The 22,048-nt window shown below is 45.3% G+C and overlaps 1 protein-coding gene across 1 annotated transcript in view; it reads left to right on the top strand.

Annotated features, from left to right (window-relative positions):
• FSTL4 (follistatin like 4) overlaps positions 1 to 22,048 on the top strand; it is a 662,050-nt gene that overhangs the window by 544,183 nt on the left and 95,819 nt on the right. The gene's annotated exons all lie outside the window — the stretch shown is intronic.

The following is a 22,048-nucleotide window of genomic DNA, read 5'->3' as shown; positions in this document are numbered from 1 at the left end:
GTTGCGGGCATGGGATTCTGGGGGAATACTCCACCCTAGGACCTGTATGCAATGATGGTACATTACAGAGAGCTTTGGCTATTGGGTTGTATAAAAATATAATATAATAAATAAATACTGTTCAGCCCACCTCTTTACACAGGACTTACCTACATCCAGGGTGTACATGCAAAGGTTTGTATGCGTGATCTGTGGCCTCCAAAAATACAGTGTTCCACTTACTCCAAATACAAAGCCTAGGCACGTACAACTTATACACAGGCACACTCTGTCCCTAAGGTCAGATAAATGCAAGAGGTCAGGTATATAAGGCCAGGTATATAATTCTTACCCTCCCCTACTCCACATATCATTGGGCAGCAGAAAAAATATAAAATGCCAGAGGAGAGTTCAAAAAAAGTTATGTTTGAAAGTATTTGAAGTAACACAAAGGCAAGAAACTTGCAGAATTCTCATTAAGCACAGCTCTCTCATATGGTGAGGTTCCTTTCATATCGCAAAGGTGATCAGTAGGCAGATGCTTGGGACTGCTAATTAATCTCCACACAGGGAGATACTCACTGGGGTATCAGGTCTTTTATAGCTTTTCCTGTCATACAAAAACATATTTATTTGGGAAAAGTGCACACAAAAATGCATATGTTAGTGAAAATAATGCACAAAAGCACATTATATTAGGGGAAAATGTTTGCAAAAAATATTTATATTAGACAAAATTGCATAGAAAATGTGTATATTGGGAGAAATGCACACAGCAACGCAGACAGATTTTCAAGGGGATCTTTTAAAAGGACATATGGGAATGGGATGAAACCAACTTAAGTCTGGAAAAATGAGAAACTGAGTGAAACGTAGGGATGGATGTCCGCCCCATAGTTTGGGTCCTCTGGGCACCCACCGAGCTGCTGACACAGCTCACACACACCCTAATCCACACTCAAGCTGCCCCCCCCCCGCTTGCCTGTAATCATGTGCATATCAACCATTCATGGTGCCATTTTGTGTAAGACTAGATGTGTGCATATTCACGATCGCCATTTTCTTTCACAAAACGCTGCTCTCGCAGCGCTTGCAGACAGGTCCAGGGTGAGTGCAGGTGGCTCGGCAAGCACAGGGGGGCACTCAAGCGGGGGCAGGGGCTTGGCGGGCAGAGCTCAGGGGCCCGGGGTGGGGAGTGTGCCAGACTCCCAGACCTAATCAGGCACCCATGCCATCCCTAGTGAAACCAAAATTGACAGATTCATCTATCCTTACTCCCAGATCCCCCAAAATAAGTTCCTCTTCTCCCTCCCTCTCTCTCCCCTTCTCTTTCTCCTTCTCCTGTTGCTGCTTCCCAGCAGTTGGTAATCTTTGGATTACCTCCTCTTCCTCCTCCTGTTACAGCTATCACTAGGGCTAACTGCTGCTGCTACTCCTGATCCCTACTTTCTCTGAAGGAGGTGCAGTTGGATACAGACAGTGTTGTCTGCTGGTGGGGCTTTTTCTTTCTTTCCCCGTTAGTGTGTTAGAGAAATGTTCTTGCCTCTTCCAACACACAGCCGCAAGCCTGAGCCAGTGGTGGCTAGCGAGACTTGGAGTTGGTGGGGACAATTTTTTTCTTTTGCTCAGGCACAGACATCATTACAACAGTTGTAGTGGTGCATGTGGAATACACACGTATAGTTTTCCTGTGTCTGTGCACATTCAGGTAACCACTGTATGCTGAACAAAAGTCCTTCACTGACACTTTCTCCTGTAATGTATTTCCTTCAAGTGTACAGTGCCAACATCGCATATTTCATATGCCACTCGCTCCACTGTTTCTATATTAACATTCCTTGGCAAGACAGCACCACTGGGTACTTCCACATCAGGCAGCCTCTTATTTCCAGCACTGCCCAGGATGGTGTCCTGTTCCCTGTTCGTCCAGTAAAATACTGGGAAACCAGACAATAAAGCAAAGGTGGTTCTGAAATGGCTAGCAAGTGGTGATCTTTCTTTTTTAAAGCTGTATAAATCCAAAAGTTAAGCCAGGAGCATCAGTCCTCCTTACAAAGCAGTGTTTGGTATACCACAGCACAAGTTTAATCAGAGAAGAAATAGACATCTGACATATCGCTGCCACCATACACAACAAGACAAACAGGTTCCCTTTTCCTCCCACTCCCGATGCCCCTCTTGAATTTCCACAAATGTTTCTTTTCCACTAGGACAGACTGCCTGGCTGTCTTCATAAACCTTTCTCTGATTTACCAGTTTCCTCTGAGTCTTCTGTTGTGAGTATCAGAATTCCCTGTGGAGACTAAGCCCACTGAAGCACCAGGCTATGATGTCTTTGAAATGCTGATTCAGTTTTTTGAAAAAGCATTGGAAGCCAGCCAAGAATCCACTATGAAGTCTGATGAATTACCCCCTCACTTTATGCAGTAATGTCAAAGGTTCTTAACTTCAGGGTTCCAACTTTTAAAGACTTAATAGCAGCAAAACCAAGTTGCAACTTGCAGCAATAGATGTGCTGATAAAATGAATCCCATGGATTTCTTTGTGAATTACTGCTCTTTCATCTCTTGCCCTTGGTGCTTCAGGTTTTCCTCTTTAGTAGTAACATTAACATGGTTTTTGTAATACTGCACTTATTTAGGGACTCTCTCTCATTTTAACATGGCCATTATTAATCAACAACAAGCCATTTTTGTGCTGACAGAGCATTGTGAGGTAGAAATCTACTGCTATATTAATATTAATACAATATCTTAAATCAATATGTATGTAATGCTGCATATTTATAAGAATAAATTATATTATTGTGTAGTTATTACCTTTGTGAGGCTATACGTCATATTTCAGGTATCGTATGTTATGTATCAAACTTTATGTATCCATTGCATGCATCACATTTTATATATCTATTGTATGAATCTCATTGGAAGTGAATGAGTTCCAGTGGTGTGAGTGTTGGTGCATTCCAGCAGGGCCATGAGCTATGGAGTATTGGGAGTCCCAGAAGTCCTGCCATAAGCACTTTTGGAGACTGGGTGAAGAGGCCCTTACAGATGTCCAGGCTCAGTAACAGTAGTGTCAGCAGCCGCAACATCCCGTGGAATAACAACTCGAAATAGCAGTTACAATATCCTGTGGAAATAGCAAGCTTGTGATCAGTTGACCCAGGGGCCTTGCACCATCAGCAATAAGACTGTTACTGACTTGTGGGTCACCATCTAGAGGGCAGGACAATAATAGAAAGCATCTGTGGGATGAATCAGTAACTGGAAAATGTATATAAAGTAGGCATAGCAAAAGTCCCAGTCAGAGCTCCTAGGACATCAGAAAGGTGCTTAACTTGGGATCCCATGATCTCCAGAGCAAAGTCTCTCTGAATAGGGGTTGGCTTCCCATTGTAGTGAGTAGTGAGTATGATTGGAGAGGGATAAAATTTGATGTCTGTACCAGTTTGAATTTTCTATATGCAGTCTTTGTGAACTAATAAATCAGCTTGAGATCAGAAGATAAATCAGATGCTTGTGGGCAGCATCATTACTCCAACTCTTTGGAGATTCCTGGTCTGATTGGGACTGAGCATCCTAGATCAGACAGCTTTGGGTCACACTTTGAAGACTAAAATGTTCAACAGATGCTCATGGGGCAGGGGGGAGTCACATTTTCCACAAAACCTTACGGTAAGTCTGCATATAATGTTCAAAGAAAGGGTCTAAGGAAAACCAGTTAAATATTCAGAATGATTGGAAATTGGCGGGGGTAGTGTTGAGAGTTTGCAGCTTGGATAACCAAACGTCATGCTGGCGAAGCCAGTGGTCTGCATTTGTTTATACGTTTCTGTATTATGAAGCGTAAACATGTAATAAAAGGGGGAAATAGAGGAAACTGTACTTTTTATGAGGTAACTGTCACGTCGTATCTTATTTATCATGAAATTTTACTTTATTTCAAAATAAGGTTAACAAAATAAAAGCAACAAAAAGAATGAGCATAATAATAAATCAGAATCACTAAAGAAACAAAGGAAGTCACTAATTCTAAATCTTAAGTCTGTAATTGATATGCTTATGGAACACTTGCTGAGTAAGTTTATACATTCTCATAGTCTCCAAAATTTTATTAAACACTGCTCTTTAGTTAGTCGCTTCCAGTTACATGCTATACATAACTTTGTAGCTGTATACAATTCCTTAAGAAAGTCTTTATGCGGGAATCCAGAATCATTAGCTTCAAAAAGATGAAGCAGCATTGCTTTAGGAGTTACAAGTGGTCTATCATGAAGAAATTCCTGACAGTAATCAGCTGGAGTTCCAAAACTCCAACACTGTAGAACCTTCCCACCAAAGATGAAAGTATGGACCAAGGTGACCACACCCCTTCCAACAATATTGACTATAATTTGGATGTATTAGGTGAAGCCTTGCAGAAGTAATGTATCACCTACTCAGAACTTTGTATTGTGCTTCCTTTATATTAGTGTTGATTGATAAAGATGCAAAAGAAGTCCAAATACACTGCCAATCACTTTCTTCCAAAGACTCATCAGCTAGATCTACACTACTGCTTTATAGCAGTATTGAAGTCCATTGATACATGTTGGGGCACATTACACATCGTATATACCACTATCGTAGTGTTATTTCCTGCTTTTTATTCCACATTATCCAACATACCTCAACAAATGTCACTGTGTGTCCTACAAAGTGTAAATGTGCAAGACGGCAAATAAATGGACTGGATGAGTGCAAACAAATTGAAGCTTAATCCAGACAAGATAGAGGTGCTCCTGTGGTGTGTTTCCATGCTGTCGGCTTCACCTGGCTTACAACTTTGTTGTGATGTTTTCCTAATCGCATCTCCTTTTCCAGTTTCCACAGTGCTTAAAGTTCCGGCTTATCATCGCTGTAGCCTGGGGTTCTGTGCTGTTTCCAATGAGCTCTAATCAAATTATTTTCTTGATGGCTGGGTGGAGTCTGGGTGGAATCTGATTACCTCATCCATGTTCCCACTTCCTCTTCTTGCTGAGTCCCCCCCCTCCCCCTTTGCTGACAGAAACATACTTCCAGGTGGGGTGGGGGGATTGGAAGTGAACATCATCAGAGTGGCAGGGGCTGCTGAACCAATCAGAGAGGCTCCCCCCTCCAGGCTCTATTCCCCTTAATGGCAATCTCAGGAACAAGCCTCATTGACCACAACAGAAGTTACTTCTGACCAGACTTCCTGGATGTATGCCTGATTCCACCCATTTTTCTTTCTTTCCATCTAAACAGCAGGCTCCTGCATTAGGAGGCACCCCTAAGGCTTCCACATTAGCAGGCACACCCCAGGTCGCTATCTCATTATCACACTATTGTGCAAGTCTCCCATCAATATGCATACCCTCCACGTCAGTATGTTGCTATGACTCTACCACTCCCATCACTCAATCATGAAATAGCACTAATATGCATTTGTGCTATTGCACAATAGCACATTGGTCCAGGGATAACTGCTGACTCTTGTTGAGGTCAAGGGGGCTTGTTCCAGAAAATGTGCTATGGCGCAATAGCATGATAGCACGATAGCACAAATGTGTGTTAGTGCTATTTCTCTATTGAGTGATAAAGTGGTAGAGTCATAGGAAGATACTGACATAGGGGGTGTGCATATTGATCAAAGCTCTGCACAATAGTGTGATAATGAGATAGCAACTTAGCGTGTAATATGAAAACTAGACTATGATGCTTGCAGCATTGTTTCCCTGGTCCAAATGACACAAAGGAATATGAGCCATGGATTGTCCCCACGTGTAGTTCTGGGGAAGCGACCTGAGATAAACCTTATTTTCAGGCTGTAGTGGGAGTACTTGCTTGCCTGCGACAGCAGGCTTATAAGCCCTAGTGTTCTAGCGCTTAATTTCAATGACATTTTAAAAGTTGGTCCCTCAGCATCCTGCTCCAAAACGGCAATGAAACTTCCGGAAAACAGGGAGGGAAAGGGTTGGGTCACTGAGGTCAGAGTGACACACCCACAAAGGCCAGGTTACATGCCCCATGGGCAGGACTATGATACCGAACCCAGTGCAGTTGTGGAAACAGGTCAGTAATGGAGTGGAAGTAAGCTGGAAAAGTCAGACTATAACCAGTCTCAGAAGAAGCGGTTTTTCCATGATAAAATGTGGGGTTTGTGCTGAATGGCCACGATGTCATGGAAACACAGAGGCCTCACCATGCAGCCAGGTTGGAGTACATCGCTGGTGGAAACATAGCCCAGGTCAGTCGAAAGGTAGATCAGGGAATAGGGATTCAGCTTGTGCTGGATGTGGTTACACTCCCCCTGAAGACACAGGTTCGCAGCTTGGGCATACTTTTTCAGCCCTGAGCCTGGATGCCCAGGTTTCAGCGGTGGCCAAGAGTGCATTTGCACAGTTAAAGCGAGTGCGCCAGCTGCCCCCATTCCTTGAGATGTCTGACTTGGCCACAGTGACACATGCCTTAGTTACATCCCGTTTGGATTACTGTAACATGCTCTACGTGGGGCTGCCTCAGAAGAGTGTTCGGAAACTTCAGCTGGTTCAAAGAGCTGCTGCCAGACTGTTGACTAGGGCTGGCTACAGGGAGCATACAACTCCCCTGCTAAAATAGGGATGGCGGAGAATTTCTCCACTAATCTTCGGGAGACCGAATGCCAACGCATTCAGCCCCACGAAATTGGTGGGGAAACTCTCCGCCGGCCCCCCGCCCCCCCCCCGGGATGGGACTTACCGTGGCTGAATGTCCCTCTCGGCGGCAGGTCCCGGTGGTGGTTCGGCGGCGGTTCGGTGGGGGCGGGGGCGGCGGCCAGTCTCCCGACCGGCTGCCGCCACCGCCATTGCAAAAAAAAAAAAGTAAAGTAAAAAAACACACACACACACCCGTGATAGGCTACGTAACGATTTACGTAGCCTATCACGGCTAGATTTCCAAAGTCAGCCATGATAGGCTACATAAATCATCACGTAGCCTATCACGGGTGACTTTGAAAAAAAAAAGCGCGTACGCAAATGGCGGCGGCCCATGGGCGCCACCATTTGCATTCTTTATTTTGGCACGTCTAGTCTACATAAAGATTTACATAGACTACGGCGAAAATAAGGGAACGCTATTTGCGTTGCCCTTATTTTCGCCGTAGTCTACATAAATCTTTACGTAGACTAGACGTGTCAAAATAAGGAACGCAAATGGCGGTCCCCATGGGAGCCGCCATTTGCGTACGCGCTTTTTTTTTCCAAAGTCACCCGTGATAGGCTACGTGACGATTTATGTAGCCTATCACGGCTGACTTTGGAAATCTAGCCGTGATAGGCTACGTAAATCGTTACGTAGCCTATCACGGGTGTGTGTGTGTGTTTTACTTTTTTTTCGCGGCCGGGTAGACAGGGCGCTCCTATTCGGCCTGAATTTCGCTGGCGAGGGATGGGGCGCCTCCCCCCCAGCCTAAATTTCGGCTGGGCGAGGCGGGGCGCCTCCCCCCCCTCACCTGAACTTTGGGGGGAGAACCGAAGCACCTCCCCCCCACCGCAAAGCAAGCTTCGAGAACAGGTAAGGGACTTTCGTCCATCCCTAGCTAAAACAGCTTTGCTGTCTCCCAGTCTGTTTCCAGGCACAATTCAAAGTGCTGGTCATGACCTATAAAGCCCTATATGGCTCGGGTCCAGGTTATCTGAAAGACTGTGTTCTCCCCTATGAGCCTGCTAGTGCCCAGGGGAGGCCCTTCTCACTGTCCCACCACCATCACAGACTCACCTGATGGTAACGTGGGAGAGGGCCTTCTTGGTGGCTGCTCCAAGGCTCTGGAACTCCCTGCCCAGGGCGGTGAGAGTGGTACCCTCCTTGGTATGTTTCTGCAGGTAGGCAAAAACTTGTTTGTTCCAGCAGGCCTTTGAGGATAGATAGTCTGGACCTGTGAGAATATGATGGATTGATACTATTGTTTATTGTTGCTGTCTTTTAAAATTTTGATATTTTATACAATTTTAATATTATTGTTGATTTAATTATATTTTTAACTTTTGTATATTTCTATTTATATGTTTTAACTGTAAAAGTTTGTAATGTTGTAACACAGCCTTGAGTCCCAGTACTGGGGAAAAGGCAGGATATAAATAATTATTATTTATTATTTATTACATTTCTATACCACCCCATAGCCAAAGCTCTCTGGGCAGTTTACAAAAGTTAAAACATTAAAATACAGTATACAAAGTTGAAAAACCATTTACATAAAAACATACAGACAAAAACATATAACTAAAAACAGCTTTGAACTAAAATCATTTTTTTAAAATCCAACAATAAAACACAGTTTAAAACAACACAGCTTAAAAATAGTATGCAAGAGTCAGCAAAAGGAACAAAAGTTCTAAAAAGGGAAGGCCTGCCGGAATAACAGAGTCTTTAATTCCTGCTTAAAGACCTTCAAAGAGGTCAGCAGGCACATTTCAACCGGCAGGTCATTCCATAACTGAGGGGCGGCAAAGGAAAAGGTCTTCTTGTACATTAGGCAGCCGCAGCAGAGAGCCCTCAGAGGACCTTAGGTGGTGGACTGGGACGTAGGGGAGAAGGCGTTCCCTAAGGTACCTTGGACCTAAGGTACCTTGGACCTAGACCACATAAGGCTTCAAAGGTAAGAACCAGCACTTTATATTTTCAGAAACAAATTGGCAGCCAGTGTAAAGTTTTTAAAATGGGTGTAATATGGTCGCCATGGGGTGTCCCAGAGACCAACCTGGCTGCCATATTTTGTACCAGTTGAAGTTTCCGAACTAAATATAAAGGCAGCCCCAAGTATGGCGCATTGCAGAAATCAAGCCTAGAGGTTACCAGGTCCACATGTTCCAGGAATGGGCGTAGCTGGCGTATCAGCCAAAGTTGATGACACTTCTCACTGCTGCTTCCACCTGGAGTGCCAGGAGAATGGTTGGGTCAAGAAGCACCCCCAAGCTACGAACTTGCTCCTTCAGGGGGAGTGCAATCCCATCCAGAACTGGTTGACATACCTCAATACCTGAATTAGGACCCTTCACAATGAGCACCTCTGTCTTACCTGGATTCAATTTCAACTTGTTCTCCCTCATCCAGCCCATTACTGACTTCAGGCAGTCATTCAGAGGAGTCATACCTTCCTTGGATAAAGATGATACGGAGAAATAGATTTGGGTGTCATCAGCATACTGCTGACACTGAGGCCCAAACCTCCTGATGATCTCTCCCAGCGGTTTCATGTAGATACTGAACAGCATCGGGGATAGATTGGAGCCCTGAGGGACTCCACATAATAGTTCCTTTTCCAAGGAACAACTATCCCTGAGCAACACCACCTGGAGCAGTCCTGAGAGAAAGGAGCAGAACCACTGCAGAGCAGTGCCCCCAACCCCCAACTCCCTCAGGCAATCCGGAAGGATACCACAGTCAATGGTATTGAATGCCGCTGAGAGAGCCAAAAGAATCAACAGGGATGCGCTCTCCGTATCGATTCCCCGGCGACGATCATCCACCAAGGCGACCATGGCAGTCTCAACTCCATATCCCACTCTGAAGTTGGTTTGAAATGGGTCCAGGTAATCAGTTTCATCCAAACAATTATAATAATGAGAAGGAGGAGGAGGATATAGTGTTACCATGATGGGATCGTAATGATATGCCCCATGGTGTAGATCTGTGTATCACCTACTCAGAACTTGTGTATTGCCCCTGTAGTAGGCTTCAAACTCTTAGTTTAGAGGTGCCAAGATAGTGATAAATCAGATCCAGGTTTACTTACAAGGAGATACTTTATTGAGTACAGTCAGCACAAAGGCATACCCAATGGTTGGATCAGACAGCTTCTCTGAACCCAGAGCCATGGGGTAAAATGGGCTTTATACCATACATGTTAGCAGTGAGGCAGCATGACAACAGCAAGCGTATTCATTCCCAGCATGCTAGGTCAGGAGGGAAACAGTCAGAGCTTTCCCACTACAGACACCTGTTTGTTTTAAAGCAAACAAGCTTCACTTCGCAGGAACATCCTGATAAAATACCCTCTAGCTTGTTAGTATGGAATGCGCTGAGGCTGCTCTTTCGGCCTTATCACTCTTTGACTCATCTTGGTAAATCAAGAGGCCTGTTAGGGAAAACAGCAGCCTTCTGAACCAAAGTCAGAGAGCCTTATGGATCATCCAAGCCCCTCTAAAACTACTAATAGCTTGGTTCAGGCCTGGGGCCTTACAATCTGGCCACCGTATCTTATTATAAACTGGCAGATTGAAATGTCCATCAAATTATGGACAAACTTTGGTATTTCTGGAAAAAGAAGTGAATAGTGTGGTTTGGGTATTCTGTTGCTTATTAGTAAGCATTATTCTTAATACATATATTATGCCCCTTAGACTGGATTGTTTACTAAATTGCATTAACAAATTTCACTTTACCAAATGTTATCCGTCAAAGATCAAGCCATCAATCTCAAACAGTGGTATCAGACTATTTCCATAGATGGATTTCCTAGATATAAGTAGCTTTAACAGAGCAATCTTCCCAGGGTGGAGGGAGATGTGAAAGCAGAGGGACAAACGTATCCAGATCTGCTAGGTTCATACTGGTAGGGTGGAAGGGAGAGAGGAGGAATTTTCCTCCCCCCTCCTTTTATTGTTTTTCTTTACTTTTATTATTTCCCTCCAGTTGGTTGCAATAGGCCATCAAAGGCCATGAAATGTCCCCCTTTTGCCAACATCAGAGCTCTGATGTTCGACAACCAAGTTTGTGGATGTTTCCCTGGCCACAGTGAAAGGGGCTGCAAGACTGGATATCTCCTTCCAAAGTCAGACTTCTCCTTCCTCCTTTAGAGGGTGGCATCCAAAACATCCTATGGCTCCTGGGAGGGATGCCAGATGTTTCCTTGCTGTTTCTGTCCCCAAACTCCCTGTGGCTTGTGGTCTCTGTAAATTCAAAGTAATTTACTTAGATATTACTGTAGCTCATGATAGTTAATGGTACATAAATATTTTCATGATAACCCCTAGGAGCTTACAGAGTAGCCATAAAAATTAATTCCAAGGAATAACTTGGCACTTGACAGCCAACACCATAAGCTATTTTTCTGTCTCAAATCAGGTATAAATCTAACTACTATAACTTCTAAGAATATAAAAAGTTGTTTTTATTAGTTTCTGATACTTCAGAATGCCTCTGTCTCTCTTTCTGCCTGATAAGTAATAAAACACAGAAAAGGTTCCTTTGCTGGAAATGAGTGCCTATGGATCATATAATTTAAAATTAGCAATACCTCAAAAGATATCCCATATAATATGTTGCTTAATGTACTTTAGATTAGGAGTGCACGAAAGTCACTTACCTGGTCTCGCAGCTTTTCGCGGTGGGGGGGAGGCGCTTCGCTGCTCTCCCCCCGAAGTTCAGGCCGGGGGGGGGGAGGCTTCTCGCCTCGCCCGGCAGAAATTCAGGCCGGGGGGGAGGCTTCCCGTTAATCGTCACGTAGCCTATCACGGGGGCGTGTTTTTTTTTTTTTAGTTTTATTGGAATGGCAGCGGCGGCAGCCGGTCAAAAGATCGGCTGCCACCCCTGACGAAGACCTGACGAACCGCCGCCGGGACCCGCCGCCGGGAGGGACATTCGGGAAAGGTAAGTCCCGTCCCAGGGGGGGTGCAGAGGGCGGGGGGGTGCAGAGGATTTCTCCCCGAAACTTCTTTGGGGGGCCGAACACGTTGGCGCTCGGCCCCCCGAAGTTTTGGGGAAAAATTCTCCGCCATCCCTACTTTAGATGCCATGACTTGCCTGTACCTTTTTCCTCCTCTCATTTCCATCATGATCAAGTGAGTTGTTAATATGACTACCATGTTTTGTTTTGTTTTTTAAGCAATAGTCTGTTGTAGTAACTGTTGTAGTCTCTCTCTTTTTTGTGAAGAGGAGGAGGTCTGTAGTCTCTCTCTTTTTTGTGAAGAGGAGGAGGTCAGGAGGACCCATGGAACAGAGGAACATAGTATTGCTCCTCTAGTCCTACAACCAGTCACCATGAATGTTTGATACAGACATCAGGTATAACTGTGAAATGAGAGAAGCTGATCTAGGTTTCCATCCCTATTTTTGATATGCTAGCATTTGAGTCTCACACTCCTGTTATTTTACATGTGGTATTCCTCCTTTCTGTTACCTATGTGCCTTTTGTCCTGCTGCTTGTACTTACTGAGCACAGAAGCACAAGAATGCATATTTCATCCGCAGTGGCTGCTCTGTGTTGATCAGCAAGGCTGTGGACAGAAATTCTCACACACGCGCGCGCACGCACACACACATGCACACACATAAAACAAAGCAGCAGCAGTCAGAAAAAGTTATGGAAGTTGTTTGGCCATTAGCAGCTTTATAATGTCAGTTAAGAATTGATAATGCATGGTTATGATCAAATTGAGGTGATTTATGGAGGTCGCATTTTCAAGGGAGACAGATGCATTGCCATAGCAACAACCAAAACATAGCTGTACAGCCCCAGGCTTTGGTACTGGGGAAGGAAGGAAGATAGAGTAGGAAGGAGGTGGTTTGCTTATGAAGTGTATAAATAAATACAGTGTGGAACCACAGTGATAAGGAAGGGGAGACTGAAGATCAAGAAATGACACAGAGCTTGGCCTCTGTCAGAGCTGAGCAATGCTAGCTAAATGCAGGCCCTGTGGTCCAACGCACCACCCATTCCAGCAGCCAAACTGACCAGTTACATAGGTGTGCCACAGCCCTTTTACCACCTCAGAGTACACTGGTGCCACTTCTGACCTTCCTGCCATCACTGAGTGCCTGTAGCAGTTACATTCACAACACCGGTTGAATAACATAAAAGGGACATAGTTATGTCCCTGACATCATTTGGATTCTCAGCATGAGCCAAAGGATGGCTGGCTGAGAGTAGCCACCCTGTCCTCTGTTTCACTGTGAGGATCACCGCAGAGTGAAACAGAGGGCAGGTGGCTTCTCCAGAGGGTCGTGCTGGCCACTCTCTCACTGCAGCATTTGCCACAGTGAGAGGCTGCAGCTGGCAGGGCTCTCCAGAGCACCCGCTAGTGTCACCAAGCTGGCAGCTGCTCTGGAGAGCCCCACCAGCCCTGCTCTTCCCTGCAGCAAATGCCACAGTGTGAGAGCAGCTAGCAGGGCTCTCCAGAGCACCTGCTGGAAGGGGGCAGGGGGAAGCAGTTGTATTGGCCCCAGGAGTGTAGCCAAGTCATTTGTAGTGTTAGAGGGACCTAGAGATCCATAATGCTTGCTTAAGTTCATTACTGGTGCAATTGCCATGCTAGTAAGCCTCTGAGCATGTGAAGATGATTCAAAGGGCCGATAACAGCCTTCTCAGAACATTCCTTGCTAATGAGGAGAAAGCCTTATCAGGCCATGCCTGAGAAGTAAAGCTGTGTGTTTATGCTGAACTGCAGGTGGCTGTGCTTGAGGACCAAGTGCTGTTAGTTTATGCTGAGAATGAACGCTAGGGGCGTGTGCTGCTGTTACACTGCTTATTGCTAACCTGTAGCGTATAAGACCCAATGGCTGGGGGTTCAAAGAAGCTGTCTGATCCAACCATTGGGTATGCCTGTGTGCTGTAAGTTACTCAATAAAGTCTCCTTGTAAGCAAACCTTTGAGTCTTATTTATCACTATCGTGGCACTTCTAACCTAAGAGTTCAACGCCCACGGCCGGGGCGACACAGCAGTCAAGTTCACTGCTCTGCCTGCCCACCAGCCATTTGTTTGCCAGGGCATTTGTCACAGTGGGAGAACAGGCCTGGCAGAGCTCTCTGGAGCAGCAATCTGTTTGGCGACACTAGCAGGTGTTCTGGAGAGGCCCTCTGGTCCCACTCTCCTGCTGTGGTAAATGCCACAGTTAGAGTAGCTGGCAAGGCTCTCCAGAGCAGCTGCCCACCCTCTCTTTCACTCCTCCTGTCCTATGGCTTGCTCCGAGAACCTTGCATTGCGTAAGAATGGCTGTATCTGTTAGCTTTGCTTTCTCCTACATTTTGTTTTTAATTTGAGTTTTTTCCACCCCATTTATGAAGAAATGTGTAAATGTGGATAAGTTCTTATCAAACAAAGAACTCGATAAAATTCTCACCCATCTACACTGGCCACATTCATTAAGTACAGTTATTCCCAACTTGGAGAAGACCATGTTGTACTGTGTCTGCCTGCCAGGTAGCTGTTAATGATAAGGAACCTGTGAGAGAAAAAGGTAGCAACCCTAATTGAGCACCACAAAGACGGTTGAATCCACAGGGATTCAAATCCAATCTTTTAAGAAGTAAGCACACAGGGCCAACCTAACATTACTTTAATCAGGCATAGCTGAGCGATGCATGATTGCCTCCCCTGCTCTCCTGCAAGTGCACACAACCCCAATTCAAATTGGGACCATGGCGCTTTTAAGCTTCTCCGCCCACCCCCCATTTTCTTTTTTCAACCCTCCTCAGGGTTGGCTCCTTAGAAGACCCTGGCACTACTCAAGATGGTCCAGGAGGCTCAGGGGTGATGCCTTTGAATCCACCTCCTGGAGAGGCAGACAAGTCAGCTTTTGAGGCAAAGGGGAATGCTGGGCCACCACCTAGCCCACAGGAACACTGGTGCCTGAAGGTGGCAGCCAGGTGAAGGAGTTCTCACTTACTGAAGAGGACTATTCATGAGTCAGGCTCTCCTCATGGGGAGGAAATCTGACAAACCTTTAACGTGATGCAGCTGAGCACTGGGTGGGGCTCTAGTAGCTCTGGTTATATCAGCTCTCACTTGTAACTTGATTGCTGCTGAAAATAGCATCTGATCTTCAGTACTAGTTTTTGTATCTTGTTTTCTCCCTGGCCTCGTTGTGTGCTTGGACTTCTGTGCTACTGACGTCTGGACTTCTACCTGACTCTGCTTTTAGACTGTGCTTTTGCTTGATTGATCTCCTGGCTTTGACCTTGGCTGCACCTCAGATCTCGCTCTGGGAAAGCCCCTATGTGTCTGGTAAAACTGTGCTTGACCATTTGCCTGCTAAATTGACCATTCTATTGTATACATCCGTGTATTTGCTTGGGAAAGAGCCAGGACTGAGTTTAGAGCAGGACCCTGAGCCTCTTTCTTCGACCCTGGGTGTGGCAGGCTTGTGGTCCCTATGCTGGGCTTGAAGGCACTCCCCAGGGACCTCAGATGGATCCCCACCACAGGCAGGGAGCCCGGTCCTGCTCCCTCTTGCCTTCTATGCCTACAAAGTTATGACTGAAAACAGTAGCAACTGATCTGTGAGTGATAACACATAATGCAGTATAAAAGAACTAACACAAGAGGAAAAAGTCTTGCCATGGAGAAAGTGAAAGCCTTGCACTGTTATGCCAGCTGCACATGCTGGTAAAATTTCTCACCAGCCCTGTCAACCAGCAACTAACTTCTGTCTGCAGGAAGAAATGTGACTACTTTGGAGTGGGTGGGTAGGGAAGTTGGTGATGGCAACTCTGAAGCTGCAACTCAAATATATGTCAGGGTCAGGCCAGAGCAAAATGGTTTTCCCTCTGGTCCACCCAGAAGCCCTGCCTCCCACTGAATCAATCAGAGCCCTGATTGAACAGCTGCATGGTTCTGCCATTCCTGTCCCTGGGACTGCCCCCCACCCCACACACACAAATCGGTTCCCCTTATAAGTGGAGAGCTGTGCATGCTTCAGGGTGGGAGGAAAGAAAAAGGGATAGAGATTCCCGCTATTATCTCTGCACAGTCATCTGAATGGTTGGATAACTAAGGGTGCAATCCTAAGCATATTTAGACAGAAGGAAGTCCTACAACTCCCAGCATTCCTGAGCCAGATATGCCGGCTGGGAGTTGTAGGACATTTCTTCTGTCTAAACATGCATAGGATTGCGCTCTCCGAGAGAGAGAGAAAAAACGGTGGTGGCAGTGGTGCCATTTTTTTAAAAAAAAATCTCCTATCTCAGCAGACCTGCTCACCTTCCCAGCCCAGCAATAAAGGACTGGTGCCACTGGCCACCCTCCTTCATCCACTGGGGGAGAGGAGATCAGAAAAATATTCTGATCCTACTAGTACTGGCCATATCTACAAAAGTCTGTCTGTATTTTTAGGAAGAACTTGGCTGCTTCAGCTGCAAATGGTGGGGGAGCTGTACTGGACTTACTTTCTGGAAGCAAAGTTGACAGGATAAATTTTACACATTTAACATAAGATTAAGTAGGGATGTACGAAAGTCACTTACCTTTTCGAAGGGTGACATTTGCGGTGGGAGGGAGGCGCTCCATCCCTCCCCCCGAGATTCTCTCCAGCCAGCTCCACTCCACGGAGATTCCACGGAGCCGCCAGCTGGGCCCACCCGCAGCTGGACATCTGGCTGCTGGGCAGCCTGCAGGGACACAAATGGCAGCTACCATAGCCGCCAAAAAACAACAACAGTGGACGCAAATGGCGGCGGCTACGGCAGGCACCATTTGCGTTCCCTTTTTTGCCATTTTAGCCTACATAAATATTTACGTAGGCTATCACGGCGAAAAAAAGGGAACGCAAATGGCGGCGACTACGCCATTTGCGTTCCCTTTTTTTCCCGCCGTAATAGCCTACATAAATATTTACGTAGGCTAAAACGGCAAAAAAAAAGGAATGTAAATGGCGGCCGCCATAGCCGCCATTTGCGTTCGCTGTTGTTGGGGTTTTTTTGCCGTGATAGGCTACGTAAATACTTATGTGGAGTGGATAGGTGGAGGCCTATCACGGCCTCCACAGGGACACAAATGGCATCCCTGCATTAGCCATGATAGGCGACGTAATTATTTACGTAGCCTATCACGGCTATAATGAGGAAGCGAATGGCGGCTGCAGACACGGCCACCCTTTGCAAGTCAGCGCGGACGGCAGCAGGTAAGTGCTCCGTTTCGCACGCCTTTCGTGGGGTGGTGGGCGAGGGGCTTCATTCCGCCACGGATTTTGGGGGGCCGAATACACTGACATTCGGCTTCACCGAGATCTGTGGCGGAATTCTCTGACATCCCTAAGATTAAGCACAGCTCAAAGAGTCATAGCCTGTGGAGTTCATGAGTAAAAGACAGACAGGAAAGGTTTGAGATGTTAAAGTCTTTTTCACAGTGAGAAATACGGTCATCGTCATGCCTTATTTTTTTATGACTCAGAAAACACCGTTACTAATCAACTGGAGAATTTACCCTAAAACACTATTTGAAACACTATGGTAGGCAGGATGTACATTACGTTAACAATTTGAATGATGGCAATTACAAAATATAGTTGAGATTAGCATATTTTCCCTAGGTTTTAAAACAATCTTATTACGCACCGTTCAATTAGTTGTTTTTCCTCAGCTAGTGCCAGTACTGAAAATGACTAATTGAAATAACCCACCTGTAAAAGGCTTTGAGCGTGACTCTGGCCTGGCTCACACAAACAGCAGCTCCTCTTTCACAGAAGAATCAGCATAGATATACACAGAAATAGAGAAATACAATTAGTCACACCTGAGAGAGAATGCTTTACATTAAATGTCCATAAGAAAATTTCTGACAATATACTTGGACATAGATAATTTTTATTCCCCTGTTTCTCCAAGTTCATTTCATTGAACTATCCTACCCACATTTTCACCACTGCTGAGAATTTAATCATCATCGGTGTAATTTACCGAATCTGTCTATGCCGTTCATCCAGCATTTGGCAAATTTACATTTCTCCAAAATTTGACACTAAGCATTCATACATCTGCCAGATGCCATTTCACCAAAACTTTGTCATTGTTTCTTTTCTTTTTTCCTGTTTCCAGGAAATATTCAATAGCATAAGCTGAGGCCACTTGGGGAAACAATCCCACATAATTATCTGTATTGTTTGGAGTTTTTTCCAGAACTGTTAAACCAAATACACATAAAATCAACATTTGGGGCTCCTTCACATCGGGCTTTTATTCTGCAATTGAGATTGCTCCTTCACAGAAGTTTGTGGGCTCTTTATATGACGCAATGATCATCCCAGACATCTCCTGCACTAAATGCCCTTTGTTCCATTTTTAAATAGATCGCAGATAATGAACTATCAAATTACCTCATTCTGTTCCACTTCAGTTTCCTCCATGAAAAGAGTTAAAGCGGCAAGAAGAGGAGCAAGATCAATAAAAAATAATGGAAGACTGAGATACGGGGAGAAGGAGGGGGTGGGGGGAAAGGAAGCACATGAAAAAGGGAGTCGTGATCCTGCATTTCAAACAGAAGCAGAAAGCCCTGTTTTAAATGCAGGATTTTAGACTGGTGTAGAGATGCCCCAGGCGTGTTCCTGCACCAACACTGATTCCAAATCGTTTGCAGGGAACCTTTTTTTATATGGAGGAAAACTGGATCATGTGAGCTCCCACCTGCAGTCTGACACGGTACAGTACCATTTCATCTGCTGTTTGTGAGAACTGGGGCACTGTGTTGGATTTGGGGGTATTATAATTAACAATAATGTTCTCAGCCAGGTCCAATATAGTTTATGATAGTGGCAGTGAGTGCAACAGGCTGGATTCAATAACTCACTGCCATCAGATTAAAGGGCCTCCTGCATTTATTAGAGGGAGTTACTTGGTGGAGGCCCGGAATGGATTGAGGATGAAAATAGTTGAATCTGGGTATGAAGAGCAGCCAGCCATGTTCAGCAGGCACCAACTGTGTACATTTGGTCTGCAGCCCAGCTTGGTGTCTCAGTCATGACATAATGGCAGCCTCCAGGAGGTGTATTTCCCATCCCTCCCCTGAACTTACTAGCATTGGTTTATTGAGCGATAATGGCATAGCTCTGCAGATTAATCTGCAATTCTGCGAGACAAAATAATTCAGAGAGAGAGAAAAGGATACTTTGTTCGTTGGGAAGACCTAATGCACAACTTCCATGTTAGAAATAATTAGGAAAGGAACTGAAAATAAAACTGCCAAGATCATATTCCCCTTGTACAAATCTATGGTGCTCCCACACTTGGAATACTGTGCACGGTTCTAGTCACCACACCTAAAAAAGGACATTGTAGAGTTGGGAAAACTGCAGAAAAGGGCAACTAAAATGATCAAGGGGCTGGAGCAACTCCCCTACCAGGGAAGTGTACAACATCTGGGCTTGTTTAGCCTGGAAAAAGGGAGGGTAAGGGGAGACATCATAGAGGTCTACAAAATTATGCTTGGTGTGGAGAATGTGGATAGGGAGACATTTTTCTCCCTCTCTCGTAATACTAGAAACCGGGTTCATCCCAAGAAGCTGAGTGGAAGGAGATTCAGGACAGATAAAAGGAAGTACTTCTTCACACAGAGCATAGTTAAACTGTGGAATTCACTTCCATAAGATGTAGTGATGGCCACCAATTTGGATGGCTTTAAAAGGGGGTTAGACAAATTCATGGAGGATAAAGCTATCCATGGCTATTAGTCCTGATGGATATATGCTACCTCCAGTACCAGAGGCAGTATGCCTATGTATACCCGTTGGTAGAGATCATGGACAGGAGGGTGCTACTGTACTAGTGTTGCACTCATGTCCTGATTATGAGTTTCCATGGGCAGCTGGTTGGGCACTATGTGAGCAGAATGCTAGACTAGATGGACCCTTGGTCTGATTCAGCATAGCTCTTCTTATGTTCTTAACTTTATGTAGTCTTTGAGAAGGAGATGTCTGACAAAGGTAACTTCTTCCAAACTGGAGTCTGTATTCTTATTATATATAATCTGTGTGTACAAAAACATGTGCATATAGCAGAGATAGACAATGTGTGCTCCCCACCACCCCCTGCCCCCCCCAATTTGAAATATAAACAAAATGACATCTGGAGTGGCCATTTTGAAGCAGTTTTGACCCTTTTGGTTCTCCGTAGCCAAGATGTAGCCTATGGGGCTGGGGTGTCCAAGGACTGAAAATGGCCCCCAAACTTCCCAAAGCTGCCCACCCCTGGTATATAAACTAGGGGTGTATATGTATTCACATGCAAATTTGTGTCATAGGCCTGTGCCCCGGATCTTTCAAGTACCTAGTGATCCCCTGGTTGTGGGCATATTCAGAATGGTGGCTGGTGCACACCTCAGAGCTCTACAGGTTAAGCTTAATGTGGCTTACTGTAAACCAGCCCACTGTCTGCCTTTTAAAACTTGAATCACAAATGAAACCTCATGTAGGGTCCATCTTCCATTTTGGTTGGTTTGGGGAGAAGCCTGCTTTCCCTCAAGAAGCACCAGAAATGGGCTGAATGGGGCCTGATTCAGCTTGGACTTCGAGCTTCAGACTTCAATGCACATCCCTAGTGAAAACTAAAGAATAATCATATTCTGGTTCATGTATTAGTTTGGGAAATGTAAAGTAGGGTGTTTCATATTAAAATGCAAACCAGACCAATTTGTTTCCCATCCCTTTTTAAATCCACCGGGAATACAGATTATCTACAATAGCACACCTTCTAGATTTGGATGTGATATCCTTCTTCAGAAATCTTGATGTCTAGGTTGCGATTTGGGGCTATCACATACCTTTTCCCTGAATTCCATTTAGACAAGCAGAAACTATGGTTAAACTGACCACTTGAACTAACTGAAGCCAGTGGGAGTATTTCCAGGGAGGCCAGCAACTTTTAACATGCAGATCTAAGAAAATAAAGAACTGTATTTGGAATGTGTTTTACTGATGGATGAGACAGAAGGTACTGATGATGACGGTGGTTGACTTCAGTTTGTGTGCGCTAAACTAGGACAGAACTTACTTAGTAAGGCTGAAATCCAGGCAGATTTAAGCACCTTTAAGCCCCATTGATCTCAAAGGAAGTGTGAAGTACATGTTTAAATCTGTTGAAATCAACATGATTTATGTCAGGGCCCAGGTTCAGTAGTGCAGTGGGCCTTGTAGATTATAGCCAGGATTTGATTAGAAGTAGCCTGGAAGGGCTTGGGCCTATTCCATTTCTGGAATGTCAGAGTCTATGTGAGCTTATCTCTGCCAGTGTTCTCAGAGCAGAGCCAGGGGGAGTCACTCAACTCCCTGTCCACCTGCTGGTCTGGCCCTGGCAGGCAGGGAGGCTGGAGTGGAAGCTGTCCGTGAGAACCTTGAAAGAGGTGGGTGGGGTTTGCAGAAGGGTTGCCCAGGTTGTAGCATCACTGCTGGAAGGCTAAAGGACAGATGTCTGTCGAGATCTGGAGGGGGTGTCCTACAGTCACACCTTCCCTTTTAAGCTGATGCAAAGGCGAAGAACCTTAGCTAGGAACATCTCGTCTCCATTGCCCAAAGCCTTCTGTGTTTGGATCCATCATTGTCTGGGCTTGTGGAGGCACTCCGCACATGGACTGGAACTTTGGATTGTTAACAACTTGCCATGAAAAGCACTGTGAGGCTTTTCATGGCTTGAACTCTTGTTGTTATGGATTGTGTGTCTGTGTTTGTAGTCAGCTCAGTGTACGGCAGGCTGGGTTCGATCTACCACTTTTGGACTTCCCTCTGCCAGAACAAATGCAGCGTGGAGTTGCCAATGCGAAAGCGGTGGCCTTGAACTCTTTGCATGTGTGGATATGCCCTTTCCTTGATTCTGATGGGCCTTGACCATGTAGCCTAGAGTTATCAACAAAAGATTCAAAGTTGGACTCTTTATGGGTGTGGGTTGTTTAGGCCTTTCAAGAGGTTGTCCCCTGATTGCCTGATGAGTTCATTCCAGGAATCCTTCCCTTTCCACGTCCGGGGTTGGAGCCCTGTGAAAGGATTGTCTGGGTTAGGTACCCAGGAATCCAGAGTCCATTCCCTTGTGTTCAGAACCGTGGAGATGGCAACAGAGAAACCATGTTGAGGATCTCAGTCACGGTAGTAGTGTTTAGCTTTGGACTGTTCTGGAATTTCATAGAGCCTATAGCTACCGGCCATCAGCTATATGATTTCTGAAGAGTGTAACCATTAAGCTTTTGCTGTGGGATTCCCTGCAATAAAGAAATCTCACTGATTTGGGTGTCCAGTGTCAGTTTGCCTGAGCTTGTGTGCTGGGGGGATCAGGCAACCTGACAATTTAATACCACTTAACTTTGACTGGATTGCACCCTAAATCTAATAGC

This window comes from Heloderma suspectum, chromosome 2 (assembly GCF_057233095.1).
Source record: "Heloderma suspectum isolate Gila_16-S chromosome 2, 16-S_ref, whole genome shotgun sequence".
Classification (NCBI taxonomy): Eukaryota; Metazoa; Chordata; class Lepidosauria; order Squamata; family Helodermatidae; genus Heloderma; species Heloderma suspectum.
Note: the sequence above shows the minus strand (reverse complement) of the source record. Positions and strands in the feature narration are given on the sequence as shown.